We start from the raw sequence: 14,725 nt of genomic DNA, 5'->3' as shown, positions 1-14,725 counted from the left end.
TTCTCTTGAATACCTTACTCGGTGGTAGACTTGATCGCCACACAAACCAGGCATTGGCTTGGGGCCCCAGAAATCAGAGGGCCCACTGCTGGCCACAAGCAGGTGGCTAATTAAAGGGGCAGACATAGTGGGTTAGCTGCCCAGGAGCCAGGGGTCCTCAGAAGTGCACAGGAGTCAAGAGAAGTTTTGAAAAATTTTGATTCAGCAGCTTCGCCGAAGTTCGCCAAGAAATTCGATTGGTTACGCGATAAATCAGGTACACCTAGCTTACTCCGCCTAATCATATTCTTCCCACTTGGTGGCCCAATCTCCGTGTGAAGGCTTGGACGTTAACCCTTTCCTGACCGCCCACAGTAAATTTACGTAGACAGCCGAGCATTCAAAAATGGCGCCCGCTAGTGCGTGCAGCGGGCGCCATGACCGACTGTCTTAAAGAGCAGACACCCGGCAGTAATGTCCACGACCGGCGGTAATGCCGGTCGCTGATTTTTAACCCTTAACATGCTGTGGTCATCCAGGTGTGCTCCGGCTCCCCTGGCGGGGATCGGGGAAGCTGAAGCGGCCCCTGTCCTCCTGTGTGATGGTACCACAGATGATACATTGCATTGAGGCGGGACAGGGCTGACAGGGTGGAGCTTAGCTATGCCATGGAGACCCCCAGGCATAACTTTGTTGGGGCCCCTAGAAATGCCAATGCCACTGTGCTGGAAAAGATTGTGAAGGAGCCGCAGGACTGCTGGAATCCCCAGTGAACAGCTGTAATCTGCAGGGAAGGCATCAGTAACAGTTCAGTTTCCCTGCAGTGCCCCCACAGGGAAAATTAAGTAGTGCATGCTGCTCATTCAAATCAATAGGTTGTTCAGTCCTCCAGTGGATCCTGAAATCGGATTTGGGGCTTAGCTCATCAGATATGTACGAATTAATTAAAAAAAATTGAAATTTTGACAATATTAAATGCAAGGAGGAATAAAAAGAATCGTCATTACACACACATTCCGACAAAAAATTCTATCTTTGCATCCGTATCCCAAATTACAAAGTTTTAACCCCCTCCCCCGGCGCGTCATCCTGCATCCTCGGTGCTCGAAAAGAACGGTATCCAGACTTTTTCCAGTGTCCTGCGCCTTTAAAAGGCAAAGCAGATGCAGTAGCCCCCCTCTCCCCTCCTTCCATCCTCCTCCTCCTCCTCCTCTCCTTGTCTCCAGCCGGAAGGGGGATGTGATGTAAAATCACAGTCAAACTTTTGGAAGATCTCTGGTGATTATTACAGAACAAGAACTTAACAAACCCCCGCACAAAAAAGAAAGGGGTGCTGGAGGACTATCCATAAAGAGGGGGCCGTGGAGAACCCCCCCGGACATCTACCCTCCATACACAGGTCAGTTGGAAACTTTTTGGCTGCTGGGATTGTGAGGTCGGAATGACAAACAGCGAGATGTTAGCAGGAACAATGGTGAGGGCGGCGAGCTCAGAAAGTTGTCAGACAGCAGAATTTTAGGGAATTTAAAAAAAAAAAATCCAAAAAAGAGAATTTTTTTTTTTTTTAATTTTCGAATACATTAGAATTGTGGGAGAATGTGCATTTAGATTGGGGGTGGGGTCTTGAAGAACATGAAGAAAATTGGAACTTAAAAAAAAAATATCTAAAACTTTTTGAGAATTTTGAATTGAAAAATGTAGAATTTTTATGCATTTTCCAGTTTTCTTTTAGGCCTCCTGCACACAACCGTAGTTGTCCCGTTGCCGTATTGCGGACCGCATTTTCGGATCCGCAATACACGGGCATCGTTCCGTGCGCATTCCGCATCACAGATGCGGACCCATTCATTTCAATGGGTCCGCAAATCCGGCGATGCGGAATGGTGTGCAACGGAAGCACTGAACCCTACGGAAGCACTACGGAGTGCTTCCGTGGGGTTTCATCCCGTACTTCCGTTCCGCAAAAAGATAGAACGTGTCCTATCTTTTTAGCGAAACGGTCGGATCGCGGACCCATTAAAGTGAATGGGTCCGTGATGCGCTGCGGCTGCCCCACGGTCGGTGTTCGTGCTACGGAGCGCACACGTTCGTATGCAGGAGGCCTGAACCTGCTGATGATGTGGATAGGGCTTGATGTGAACACAGGCTACAGACCGCAACTGGTGCGGGATATAAAATTCTGATGTAATATTTAATTCATTTAGTAAAGGGACAATATTTACGATGCACGTCTGACTTCCTGTACCACAGCCGGCCTGGACTCTAATATCGCTCACTAGAAGTCCTAACTTTATATAACGCACACAATTCCACGAACTTCTGCAAGATTGTCAATCCTGTTCTTGGTAAGTGAATAGAATGTCAAAATGACAGTATGGACTGACAAACAGTAAGACAGAGGATGGAAAGTATATGGCAGTGCATAGCAGCATAGATTTTATTTTGTGTCATTTGGGGGTCTGTGTACCGCTGTTGGCGCTGTAATGGCGGCCATTAGAGATGAGCCAATCGAATCCCACGAAGTGGAATTTGATCCGAATTTCAGGATAAATTTGATTCGCCTCAAAGCCGAATTTCCTCGTGCTTCATGTCAGCGAATCGATTTAACATAAAATAGTGTAAAAAACAAAAAAAAAAATACATACTTACCTCCTCCATTTGCTGACAACGGGCCGCCAGCCTCCATCGAAGATCTCTGGGTCCTGTAGAGACCATTGAAGATCTCGGCCAAAGTGATGACATGATTTCGCACTGCGCGAGATTTCGCTCCAGCAAGATGGCGGCGGCCGGCCCGTCACGAGCATATGGAGGCGCTAAGTTTTATTTAGAAAAAAAAATTATGTTAATTTCACACAGTTTTTACACTCAAAGATGCCGCGATCCCGTACAATAACGGGAGGAGGCGGCGCTATCGCTGCTCCCTGTCATTGCACCCACCACCCACCAAGTAATTTGTCACAAAGTGATTTTTTTGTGAAATTCAGCGAATCAGCCGGATTATACTTTTCATAAATTCGCTCATCTCTAGCGGCTGTCACTCAGCATCTGTCACCTGACATTCATGGGGAGGGGCTTATATTTCTGCTGTGTCACTTTAAGAGATTTAGGGAAAAACTTACACCGTTTGGGAATTGTCGAATTTCACTCGTACTGAGTTTCCAGTCCTTGAAAATGTTTTCCTAATTACTTTTTACATGATATTTTTCAAGTCATTAAGAAATCCTGACAGAATCGCTCAGCTATTCCGCGGTAACCGCTTCATTGTTATGACTCACTTTCCATAGCAACAAGCGAGTTCCTAGGGTAACGGGTGCACAGGCAATATCCTGTTATTGTCTAGACGTTGGATAATTGGGTTATTTATGCAACTGTATGGCGCTGCTATTTGATTATGTATGGTCCTGTTATTTAGGCCCTGTATGGAACTGTTATTTGGGGCACTGTATGGAGCTATTATTTGGGGCACTGTATGGAGCTATTATTTGGGGCACTGTATGGAGCTATTATTTGGGGCCCTGTATGGAGCTATTATTTGGGGCACTGTATGGAACTATAATTTGGGGCCCTGTATGGAGCTATTATTTGGGGCCCTGTATGGAGCTATTATTTGGGGCCCTGTATGGAGCTATTATTTGGGGCCCTGTATGGAGCTATTATTTGGGGCACTGTATGGAGCTATTATTTGGGGCCCTGTATGGAGCTATTATTTGGACACTGTATGAGCTATTATTTGGGACACTGTATGGAGCTATTATTTGGGGCACTGTATGGAGCTATTATTTGGACACTGTATGGAGCTATTATTTGGGACACTGTATGGAGCTATTATTTGGGGCACTGTATGGAGTTATTATTTGGGGCAACTGTATGGAGCTATTATTTGGGGCACTGTATGGAGCTATTATTTGGACACTGTAGGGATTACGGGCACTGTATGGAGCTATTATTTGGGGCACTGTATGGAGCTATTATTTGGGGCCCTGTATGGAGCTATTATTTGGGGCACTGTATGGAGCTATTATTTGGGGCACTGTATGGAGCTATTATTTGGGGCACTGTATGGAGCTATTATTTGGACACTGTATGGAGCTATTATTTGGACACTGTATGGCACTTTTTATTTGGGGCACTGTATGAAGCTGTTATTTGAGTAGGTATGGTACTGTTATGTGGGCTCTGTATGGAGCTGTTATTTGGGCCCTGTATGGCTTTGTTATGTGGGCATTGCATGGTGCTTTTTATTTGGGGCACTGTATGGCACTGTTATTTTGGCCCTATATGATGCTGTTATTTAAGTAGGTATGGTACTGTTATTTGGGCCCTGCATGACACTTTTATTTGGGCCCTACATGATTCTGTTATTTGAGTAGGTATGGTAGTGTTCTTTGGACACTGTATGGCACTTTTACTGGTGCACTGTATAGTGCTGTTAATTGGGCCCTCCATAGCGTGTTATTTGGGCATTGTATGACACTTTTTATTTAGGGCACTGTATGGTACTGTTTTTTGGGCTCTGTATAGCACTGTTATTTTGGCACTATATGATGCTGTTATTTGAGTAGGTATAGTACTGTTATTTGGGCCTTGTATGTCACTTTTATTAGGCGACTGTATGGAGCTGTTATTTGGGTCCTGTATGGAGCTGTTATTTGGGTCCTGTATGGAGCTGTTATGTGGGTCCTGTATGGAGATGTTATTTGGGTCCTGTATGGAGCTGTTATTTGGGTCCTGTATGGAGCTGTTATTTGGGTCCTGTATGGAGCTGTTATTTGGGTCCTGTATGGAGCTGTTATGTGGGTCCTGTATGGAGCTGTTATGTGGGTCCTGTATGGAGCTGTTATGTGGGTCCTGTATGGAGCTGTTATTGGGTCCTGTATGGAGCTGTTATTTGGGTCCTGTATGGAGCTGTTATTTGGGTCCTGTATGGAGATGTTATTTGGGTCCTGTATGGAGCTATTATGTGGGTCCTGTATGGAGCTATTATGTGGGTCCTGTATGGAGCTGTTATTTGGGTCCTGTATGGAGCTGTTATTTGGGTCCTGTATGGAGCTGTTATTTGGGTCCTGTATGGAGCTGTTATTTGGGTCCTGTATGGAGCTGTTATGTGGGTCCTGTATGGAGCTGTTATTTGGGTCCTGTATAGAGCTGTTATGTGGGGTCCTGTATGGAGCTGTTATGTGGGTCCTGTATGGAGCTGTTATTTGGGTCCTGTATGGAGCTGTTATGTGGGTCCTGTATGGAGCTGTTATGTGGGTCCTGTATGGAGCTGTTATTTGGGTCCTGTATGGAGCTGTTATTTTGGGTCCTGTATGGAGCTGTTATTTGGGTCCTGTATGGAGCTGTTATTTGGGTCCTGTATGGAGGTTATTTGGGTCCTGTATGGAGCTATTATGTGGGTCCTGTATGGAGCTATTATGTGGGTCCTGTATGGAGCTTTAGTGGTCCTGTATGGTCCTGTATGGAGCTGTATTTGGGTCCTGTATGGAGCTGTTATTTGGGTCCTGTATGGAGCTGTTATTTGGGTCCTGTATGGAGCTGTTATGTGGGTCCTGTATGGAGCTGTTGTGGGTCCTGTATGGAGCTGTTATTTGGGTCCTGTATGGAGCTGTTATGTGGGTCCTGTATGGAGCTGTTTTGTGGGTCCTGTATGGAGCTGTTATGTGGGTCCTGTATGGAGCTGTTATTTGGGTCCTGTATGGAGCTGTTATTTGGGTCCTGTATGGAGCTGTTATTTGGGTCCTGTATGGAGCTGTTATGTGGGTCCTGTATGGAGCTGTATGTGGGTCCTGTATGGAGCTGTTATTTGGGTCCTGTATGGAGCTGTTATTTGGGTCCTGTATGGAGCTGTTATTGGGTCCTGTATGGAGCTGTTATGTGGGTCCTGTATGGAGCTGTTATTTGGGTCCTGTATGGAGCTGTTATGTGGGTCCTGTATGGAGCTGTTATTTGGGCCTGTATGGAGCTGTTATTGGGTCCTGTATGGAGGTGTTATTTGGGTCCTGTATGGAGCTGTTATTTGGGTCCTGTATGGAGCTGTTATGTGGGTCCTGTATGGAGCTGTTATGTGGGTCCTGTATGGAGCTGTTATGTGGGTCCTGTATGGAGCTGTTATTTGGGTCCTGTATGGAGCTGTTATTTGGGTCCTGTATGGAGCTGTTATTTGGGTCCTGTATGGAGATGTTATGTGGGTCCTGTATGGAGCTGTTATTTAGGTCCTGTATGGAGCTGTTATTTGGGTCCTGTATGGAGCTGTTATGTGGGTCCTGTATGGAGCTGTTATTTGGGTCCCGTATGGAGCTGTTATTTGGGTCCCGTATGGAGCTGTTATTTGCGTCCTGTATGGAGCTGTTATGTGGGTCCTGTATGGAGCTGTTATTTAGGTCCTGTATGGAGCTGTTATGGGTCCTGTATGGAGCTGTTATTTGGGTCCTGTATGGAGCTGTTTTTTGGGTCCTGTATGGAGCTGTTATGTGGGTCCTGTATGGAGCTGTTATTTGGGTCCTGTATGAAGCTGTTATGTGGGTCCTGTATGGAGCTGTTATGTGGGTCCTGTATGGAGGTGTTATTTGGGTCCTGTATGGAGCTGTTATTTGGGTCCCGTATGGAGCTGTTATTTGGGTCCCGTATGGAGCTGTTATTTGGGTCCTGTATGGAGCTGTTATGTGGGTCCTGTATGGAGATGTTATTTGGGTCCTGTATGGAGCTGTTATTTGCGTCCTGTATGGAGCTGTTATTTGGGTCCTGTATGGAGCTGTTATTTGGGTCCTGTATGGAGCTGTTATTTGGGTCCTGTATGGAGCTGTTATTTGCGTCCTGTATGGAGCTGTTATTTGGGTCCTGTATGGAGCTGTTATGTGGGTCCTGTATGGAGCTGTTATGTGGGTCCTGTATGGAGCTGTTATTTGGGTCCTGTATGGAGCTGTTATGTGGGTCCTGTATGGAGCTGTTATTTGGGTCCTGTATGGAGCTGTTATTTGGGTCCTGTATGGAGCTGTTATGTGGGTCCTGTATGGAGCTGTTATGTGGGTCCTGTATGGAGATGTTATGTGGGTCCTGTATGGAGATGTTATGTGGGTCCTGTATGGAGCTGTTATGTGGGTCCTGTATGGAGCTGTTATGTGGGTCCTGTATGGAGCTGTTATGTGGGTCCTGTATGGAGCTGTTATGTGGGTCCTGTATGGAGCTGTTATGTGGGTCCTGTATGGAGCTGTTATTTGGGTCCTGTATGGAGCTGTTATGTGGGTCCTGTATGGAGCTGTATTTGGGTCCTGTATGGAGCTGTTATTTGGGTCCTGTATGGAGCTGTTATGTGGGTCCTGTATGGAGCTGTTATTTGGGTCCTGTATGGAGCTGTTATTTGGGTCCTGTATGGAGCTGTTATGTGGGTCCTGTATGGAGCTGTTATTTGGGTCCTGTATGGAGCTGTTATTTGGGTCCGGTATGGAGCTGTTATTTGGGTCCTGTATGGAGCTGTATTTGGGTCCTGTATGGAGCTGTTATTTGGGTCCTGTATGGAGCTGTTATTTGGGTCCTGTATGGAGCTGTTATGTGGGTCCTGTATGGAGCTGTTATTTGGGTCCTGTATGGAGCTGTTATGTGGGTCCTGTATGGAGCTGTTATTGGTCCTGTATGGAGCTGTTATTTGGGTCCTGTATGAAGCTGTTATGTGGGTCCTGTATGGAGCTGTTATTTGGGTCCTGTATGGAGCTGTTATGTGGGTCCTGTATGGAGCTGTTATTTGGGTCCTGTATGGAGCTGTTATGTGGGTCCTGTATGGAGCTGTTATTTGGGTCCTGTATGGAGCTGTTATTTGGGTCCTGTATGGAGCTGTTATTTGGGTCCTGTATGGAGATGTTATTTGGGTCCTGTATGGAGCTAGTTATTTGGGTCCTGTATGGAGCTGTTATTTGGGTCCTGTATGGAGATGTTATGTGGGTCCTGTATGGAGCTGTTATGTGGGTCCTGTATGGAGCTGTTATGTGGGTCCTGTATGGAGCTGTTATTTGGGTCCTGTATGGAGCTGTTATGTGGGTCCTGTATGGAGCTGTTATGTGGGTCCTGTATGGAGCTGTTATGTGGGTCCTGTATGGAGATGTTATGTGGGTCCTGTATGGAGCTGTTATTTGGGTCCTGTATGGAGCTGTTATGTGGGTCCTGTATGGAGCTGTTATTTGGGTCCTGTATGGAGCTGTTATGTGGGTCCTGTATGGAGCTGTTATTTGGGTCCTGTATGGAGCTGTTATTTGCGTCCTGTATGGAGCTGTTATGTGGGTCCTCTATGGAGATGTTATTTGGGTCCTGTATGGAGCTGTTATTTGGGTCCTGTATGGAGCTGTTATTTAGGTCCTGTATGGAGCTGTTATTTGGGTCCTGTATGGAGCTGTTATTTGGGTCCTGTATGGAGCTGTTATTTGGATCCTGTATGGAGATGTTATTTGGGTCCTGTATGGAGCTATTATGTGGGTCCTGTATGGAGCTGTTATTTGGGTCCTGTATGGAGCTGTTTTTGGGTCCTGTATGGAGCTGTTATGTGGGTCCTGTATGGAGCTGTTATGTGGGTCCTGTATGGAGCTGTTATTTGGGTCCTGTATGGAGCTGTTATGTGGGTCCTGTATGGAGATGTTATGTGGGTCCTGTATGGAGCTGTTATTGGGTCCTGCATGGAGCTGTTATTTGGGTCCTGTATGGAGCTGTTATGTGGGTCCCGTATGGAGCTGTTATGTGGGTCCTGTATGGAGCTGTTATGTGGGTCCTGTATGGAGCTGTTATTTGGGTCCTGTATGGAGCTGTTATGTGGGTCCTGTATGGAGCTGTTATTTGGGTCCTGTATGGAGCTGTTATTTGGGTCCTGTATGGAGCTGTTATTTGGGTCCTGTATGGAGCTGTTATTTGCGTCCTGTATGGAGCTGTTATTTGGGTCCCGTATGGAGCTGTTATTTGGGTCCCGTATGGAGCTGTTATTTGGGTCCCGTATGGAGCTGTTATTTGGGTCCTGTATGGAGCTGTTATTTGGGTCCTGTATGGAGCTGTATTTGGGTCCTGTATGGAGCTGTTATTTGGGTCCTGTATGGAGCTGTTATTTGGGTCCTGTATGGAGATGTTATGTGGTCCTGTATGGAGCTGTTATTTGGGTCCTGTATGGAGCTGTTATTTGGGTCCTGTATGGAGCTGTTATTGGGTCCTGTATGGAGCTGTTATTGGGTCCTGTATGGAGCTGTTATTTGGGTCCTGTATGGAGCTGTTATTTGGGTCCTGTATGGAGCTGTTATTTGGGTCCTGTATGGAGCTGTTATTTGGTCCTGTATGGAGCTGTTATTTGGGTCCTGTATGGAGCTGTTATTGGGGTCCTGTATGGAGCTGTTATTGGGTCCTGTATGGAGCTGTTATTTGGGTCCTGTATGGAGCGGTTATTTGGGTCCTGTATGGAGCTGTTATTTGGGTCCTGTATGGAGCTGTTATTTGGGTCCTGTATGGAGATGTTATTTGGGTCCTGTATGGAGCTGGTATTGGGGTCTGTATGGAGCTGTTATTTGGGTCTGTATGGAGCTGTTATGTGGGTCCTGTATGGAGCTGTATTTGGTCCTGTATGGAGCTGGTATGTGGGTCCTGTATGGAGCTGTTATTTGGGTCCTGTATGGAGCTGTTATGTGGGTCCTGTATGGAGATGTTATTGGGTCCTGTATGGAGCTGGTATTTGGGTCCTGTATGGAGCTGTTATGTGGGTCCTGTATGGAGCTGTTTATGTGGGTCCTGTATGGAGCTGTTATTTGGGTCCTGTATGGAGCTGTATTTGGGTCCTGTATGGAGCTGTTATTTGGGTCCTGTATGGAGCTGTATTTGGGTCCTGTATGGAGCTGTTATGTGGGTCCTGTATGGAGCTGTTATGTGGGTCCTGTATGGAGCTGTTATTTGGGTCCTGTATGGAGCTGTTATGTGGGTCCTGTATGGAGCTGGTTATGTGGGTCCTGTATGGAGCTGTTATGGTGGGTCCTGTATGGAGCTGTATTTGGGTCCTGTATGGAGATGTTATTGGGGTCCTGTATGGAGCTGTTATGTGGGTCCTGTATGGAGCTGTTATTTGGGTCCTGTATGGAGATGTTATGTGGGTCCTGTATGGAGCTGTTATGTGGGTCCTGTATGGAGCTGTTATGTGGGTCCTGTATGGAGCTGTTATTTGGGTCCTGTATGGAGCTGTTATTTGGGTCCTGTATGGAGCTGTTATTTGGGTCCTGTATGGAGCTGTTATGTGGGTCCTGTATGGAGCTGTTATTTGGGTCCTGTATGGAGCTGTTATGTGGGTCCTGTATGGAGCTGTTATGTGGGTCCTGTATGGAGCTGTTATTTGGGTCCTGTATGGAGCTGTTATTTGGGTCCTGTATGGAGCTGTTATTGGGTCCTGTATGGAGCTGTTATGTGGGTCCTGTATGGAGCTGTTATTTGGGTCCTGTATGGAGCTGTTATTTGGGTCCTGTATGGAGGTGTTATTTGGGTCCTGTATGGAGCTGTTATTTGGGTCCTGTATGGAGCTGTTATGTGGGTCCTGTATGGAGCTGTTATTTGGGTCCTGTATGGAGTGTTATTTGGGTCCTGTATGGAGGTGTGTATTTGGGTCCTGTATGGAGCTGTTATTTGGGTCCTGTATGGAGCTGTTATTTGGGTCCTGTATGGAGCTGTTATTGGGTCCTGTATGGAGCTGTTATGTGGGTCCTGTATGGAGCTGTATTTGGGTCCTGTATGGAGCTGTTATTTGGGTCCTGTATGGAGCTGTTATGTGGGTCCTGTATGGAGATGTTATGTGGGTCCTGTATGAGATGTTATTTGGGTCCTGTATGGAGCTGTTATTTGGGTCCGTATGGAGCTGTTATGGTGGTCCTGTATGGAGCTGTTATTTGGGTCCTGTATGGAGCTGTTATGTGGGTCCTGTATGGAGCTGTTATTTGGGTCCTGTATGGAGCTGTTATGTGGGTCCTGTATGGAGATGTTATTTGGGTCCTGTATGGAGCTGTTATGTGGGTCCTGTATGGAGCTGTTATGTGGGTCCTGTATGGAGCTGTTATGTGGGTCCTGTATGGAGATGTTATTGGGTCCTGTATGGAGCTGTTTATGTGGGTCCTGTATGGAGCTGTTATGTGGGTCCTGTATGGAGCTGTTATGTGGGTCCTGTATGGAGCTGTTATGTGGGTCCTGTATGAGCTGTTATGTGGGTCCTGTATGGAGATGTTATTTGGGTCCTGTATGGAGGTGTTATTTGCATCCTGTATGGAGCTGTTATTTGGGTCCTGTATGGAGCTGTTATTTGGGTCCTGTATGAGCTGTTATGTGGGTCCTGTATGGAGCTGTTATTTGGGTCCTGTATGGAGCTATTATTTGGGTCCTGTATGGAGCTGTTATGTGGGTCCTGTATGGAGCTGTTATTTGGGTCCTGTATGGAGCTGTTATTTGGGTCCTGTATGGAGCTGTTATGTGGGTCCTGTATGGAGCTGTTATTTGGGTCCTGTATGGAGCTGTTATTTGCGTCCTGTATGGAGCTGTTATTTGGGTTCCTGTATGGAGCTTTTTATTTGGGTCTGTATGGAGCTGTTATTTGGGTCCTGTATGGAGCTGTTATGTGGGTCCTGTATGGAGCTGTTATTTGGGTCCTGTATGGAGATGTTATTTGGGTCCTGTATGGAGATGTTATTTGGGTCCTGTATGGAGCTGTTATTTGGGTCCTGTATGGAGCTGTTATTTGGGTCCTGTATGGAGCTGTTATTTGGGTCCTGTATGGAGCTGTTATTTGGGTCCTGTATGGAGCGTTATTTGGGTCCTGTATGGAGCTGTTTTTGGGTCTGTATGGAGCTGTTATTTGGGTCCTGTATGGAGATGTTATTTGGGTCCTGTATGGAGCTGTTATTTGGGTCCTGTATGGAGATGTTATTTGGGTCCTGTCTGGAGCTGTTATTTGGGTCCTGTATGGAGCTGTTATGTGGGTCCTGTATGGAGCTGTTATTTGGGTCCTGTATGGAGCTGTTATTTGGGTCCTGTATGGAGCTGTTATGGGTCCTGTATGGAGCTGTTATTTGGGTCCTGTATGGAGCTGTTATTTGGGTCCTGTATGGAGCTGTTATTTGGATCCTGTATGGAGCTGTTATGTGGGTCCTGTATGGAGCTGTTATGTGGGTCCTGTATGGAGATGTTATGTGGGTCCTGTATGGAGATGTTATGTGGGTCCTGTATGGAGCTGTTATGTGGGTCCTGTATGGAGCTGTTATGTGGGTCCTGTATGGAGTGTTATTTGGGTCCTGTATGGAGCTGTTATTTGGGTCCTGTATGGAGCTGTTATTTGGGTCCTGTATGGAGCTGATTTGGGTCCTGTATGGAGCTGTTATGTGGGTCCTGTATGGAGCTGTTTGTGGGTCCTGTATGGAGCTGTTATTTGGGTCCTGTATGGAGCTGTTATTTGGGTCCTATGGAGCTGTTATTTGGGTCCTGTATGGAGCTGTTATTGGGTCCTGTATGGAGCTGTTATGTGGGTCCTGTATGAGCTGTTATGTGGGGTCCTGTATGGAGCTGTTATTTGGGTCCTGTATGGCGTTATTGGGTCCTGATGGAGCTGTTATGTGTGTCCTGTATGGAGATGTTATGTGGGTCCTGTATGGAGCTGTTTTTGGGCTCTGTATGGAGCTGTTATTGGGTCCTGTATGGAGATGTATTTGGGTTCCTGTATGGAGCTGTTATGTGGGTCCTGTATGGAGATGTTATTTGGGTCCTGTTATGGAGCTGTTATGTGGGTCCTGTATGGAGATGTTATTTGGGTCCTGTATGGAGCTTGTTATGTGGGTCCTGTATGGAGCTGTTATGTGGGTCTGTCTGGGTTATGTGGGCTATGGAGCTGTTATTTGGGTCCTGTATGGAGCTGTTATTTGGGTCCTGTATGGAGCTGTTATGTGGGTCCTGTATGGAGCTGTTATTTGGGTCCTGTATGGAGCTGTTATTTGGGTCCTGTATGGAGCTGTTATTTGGGTCCTGTATGGAGCTGTTATTTGGGTCCTGTATGGAGCTGTTATGGGGTCCTGTATGGAGCTGTTATTTGGGTCCTGTATGGAGCTGTTATTTGGGTCCTGTATGGAGATGTTATTTGGGTCCTGTATGGAGATGTTATTTGGGTCCTGTATGGAGCTGTTATTTGGGTCCTGTATGGAGCTGTTATGTGGGTCCTGTATGGAGATGTTATTTGGGTCCTGTATGGAGCTGTTATTTGGGTCCTGTATGGAGCTGTTATTTGGGTCCTGTATGGAGCTGTTATGGGTCCTGTATGGAGCTGTTATTTGGGTCCTGTATGGAGCTGTTATGTGGGTCCTGTATGGAGCTGTTATGTGGGTCCTGTATGGAGCTGTTATTGGGTCCTGTATGGAGCTGTTATTGGGTCCTGTATGGAGCTGTTATGTGGGTCCTGTATGGAGCTGTTATTTGGGTCCTGTATGGAGCTGTATTTGGGTCCTGTATGGAGCTGTTATTTGGGATCCTGTATGGAGCTGTTATTGGGTCCTGTATGGAGCTGTTATTTGGGTCCTGTATGGAGCTGTATTTGGGTCCTGTATGGAGCTGGTATTTGGGTCCTGTATGGAGCGTTATTTGGGTCCTGTATGGAGCTGTTATTTGGGTCTGTATGGAGCTGTATCTTGGGTCCTGTATGGAGTGTTATTTGGGTCTGTATGGAGCTGTTATTTGGGTCCTGTCTGGAGCTGTTATTTGGGTCCTGTATGGAGCTGTTATGTGGGTCCTGTATGGAGCTGTATTTGGGTCCCTGTATGGAGCTGTTATGTGGGTCCCTGTATGGAGCTGTTATTTGGGTCCTGTATGGAGCTGTTATTTGGGTCCTTGTATGGAGCTGTTATTTGGGTCCTGTATGGAGCTGTTATGTGGGTCTGTATGGAGCTGTTATGTGGGTCCTGTATGGAGCTGTTATTTGGGTCCTGTATGGAGATGCTGTATGTGGGTCCTGTATGGAGATGTTATTTGGGTCCTGTATGGAGCTGTTATGTGGGTCCTGTATGGAGGTGTTATTTGGGTCCTTATGGAGCTGTTTTTGGGTCCTGTATGGAGCTGTTATGTGGGTCCTGTATGGAGATGTTATTTGGGTCCTGTATGGAGCTGTTATTTGGGTCCTGTATGGAGCTGTTATTTGGGTCCTGTATGGAGCTGTTATTTGGGTCCTGTATGGAGCTGTTATTTGGGTCCTGTATGGAGTGTTATGTGGTCCTGTATGGAGGGTTATTTGGGTCCTGTATGGAGCTGTTATTTGGGTCCTGTATGGAGCTGTTATTTGGGTCCTGTATGGAGCTGTTATTGGGTCCTGTATGGAGCTGTTATTTGGGTCCTGTATGGAGCTGTTATGTGGGTCCTGTATGGAGCTGTTATTTGGGTCCTGTATGGAGCTGTTATTTGGGTCCTGTATGGAGCTGTTATGTGGGTCCTGTATGGAGCTGTTATTTGGGTCCTGTATGGAGCTGTTATTTGGGTCCTGTATGGAGATGTTATTTGGGTCCTGTATGGAGGTGTTATTTGGGTCCTGTATGGAGCTGTTATTTGGGTCCTGTATGTAGCTGTTATTTGGGTCCTGTATGGAGCTGTTATTTGGGTCCTGTATGGAGCTGTTATTTGGGTCCTGTATGGAGATGTTATTTGGGTCCTGTATGGAGCTGTTATTTGGGTCCTGTATGGAGCTGTTATTTGGGTCCTGTATGGAGCTGTTATGTGGGTCCTG

At 46.5% G+C, this 14,725-nt stretch overlaps 1 protein-coding gene across 2 annotated transcripts in view; it reads left to right on the top strand.

Annotated features, from left to right (window-relative positions):
• The first annotated feature begins 1,222 nt into the window (after nucleotides 1-1,222).
• Nucleotides 1,223-14,725, top strand: part of LOC122946216 (discoidin domain-containing receptor 2-like) — an 87,685-nt gene continuing 74,182 nt past the window's right edge. For both annotated transcript variants that reach the window (XM_044305660.1, XM_044305661.1), the window contains exon 1: nucleotides 1,223-1,378. The gene's annotated coding sequence lies outside the window, so the exon portion shown is untranslated. The remainder of the gene's footprint in view (nucleotides 1,379-14,725) is intronic.

This window comes from Bufo gargarizans, chromosome 9, assembly GCF_014858855.1.
Source record: "Bufo gargarizans isolate SCDJY-AF-19 chromosome 9, ASM1485885v1, whole genome shotgun sequence".
Classification (NCBI taxonomy): Eukaryota; Metazoa; Chordata; class Amphibia; order Anura; family Bufonidae; genus Bufo; species Bufo gargarizans.
Note: the sequence above shows the minus strand (reverse complement) of the source record. Positions and strands in the feature narration are given on the sequence as shown.